Source organism: Temnothorax longispinosus, chromosome 6 (genome assembly GCF_030848805.1).
Source record: "Temnothorax longispinosus isolate EJ_2023e chromosome 6, Tlon_JGU_v1, whole genome shotgun sequence".
Taxonomy (NCBI): Eukaryota; Metazoa; Arthropoda; class Insecta; order Hymenoptera; family Formicidae; genus Temnothorax; species Temnothorax longispinosus.
Window position 1 is genome coordinate 13246992 of NC_092363.1, and position 1464 is coordinate 13248455.

Consider the following 1464-nt stretch of genomic DNA (forward strand, 5'->3'; position numbering starts at 1 on the left):
TATCATATATAATTATATATAAATGATCATATATAATTATATATGAAAATTGGCACGATATAATTTTATCTGATTATATATAAAAATATATAATTCTACAAATTTTTATATAATTTTATATAATTATATATAACTTTATATTAAGGTTTACTTTCAAAGAATTATATATTATTATATAAAATTATATATAATGAATAAATAAAAAGTGAAATAATTTTTTTCATATATTATAACTTGGCACTGCTTGACGTGAGACAGTGCCGTGTGTCTTTTGATACCGTTTTTATACCACTGTTCGTCAAATTTTAAATACGAGAAACGAATCCTCGAATGCCATCTATTGGGATAATCCGAATTTAAAATTTATATATGATTATATATAATCATATATAATCTACATGGATTCTATTATTTCTATATCTTTGACAGATAAAATTATATATAATTATATATAATCCTCTTCTAAAAAGGAGATGTGAAGTTTATTGTTGCCGCTTTTCCGCGATGCCGATTGGTTCTCTTGCTGCGCTTACTTCATTTGCAGCTGTCATTGTATATTTTGACAGTTGTGTATAATAGGGTTAATAGTGAAATGTTAAAGATAAATAGCGCGCGCGTAGCGCGCGTCTGTAGTGTCTAGTTATATAAATTTATATATTTTAGGATTTACTTATTATTTATTTCTATATAAATATATTAATATATATAATTATATAAAATTATATATAATTTTACGTGAGGAATCAGATATAATTTTATATAATTATACAGAAAAATATATATTTTATGTAATTATATATTTTAATATATATTTATATACTATTATATATAAATATATATAAATATATATACTTATATATAATTATATAAAATTTTATATAATTTTATATAAGAATCTAGATATAATTATATTAAATTATATAAAAAAATACATAATTATATATAATTATACATAATTTTATATGTTTATATATAGTTATACATAATTTTTTTCCCGGGTAAGATTGTAGACAATCATGATATTACATTAAAAAACTAATTAGGTCTACTTTAGTATACCTTCAAAATGTACGTAGTTTAAGAACAAAATTGAGCGAGTTGTGTTGTGCTATATCCTCTGTATCTAAAATACATGATATTATTATTATGGTCGAAACATGGTTGAATGATAGTATCTCTAATGCAGAGCTAGGCTTCGAAAATTTTAATGTATTCCGCGTAGATAGATGTTATGATAATAATGATTGTCTGCAAGGGGGCGACGTTCTTATTGCTGTTCGTGACTATTTATGTTGCCGAACTCTAAAAGTGACGGTGCACGTCGAGCACCTCTTTGTTGACATTCGGTTGGATCACATACACTTAATTGTCGGCAGTTTATTTACCTCCATACTCTGGTTCATCTGCTTATGAGTCGCATTACCTTTTTGTGGAAGAGGTGTTGGCCTAATACTGAAGTTTTGA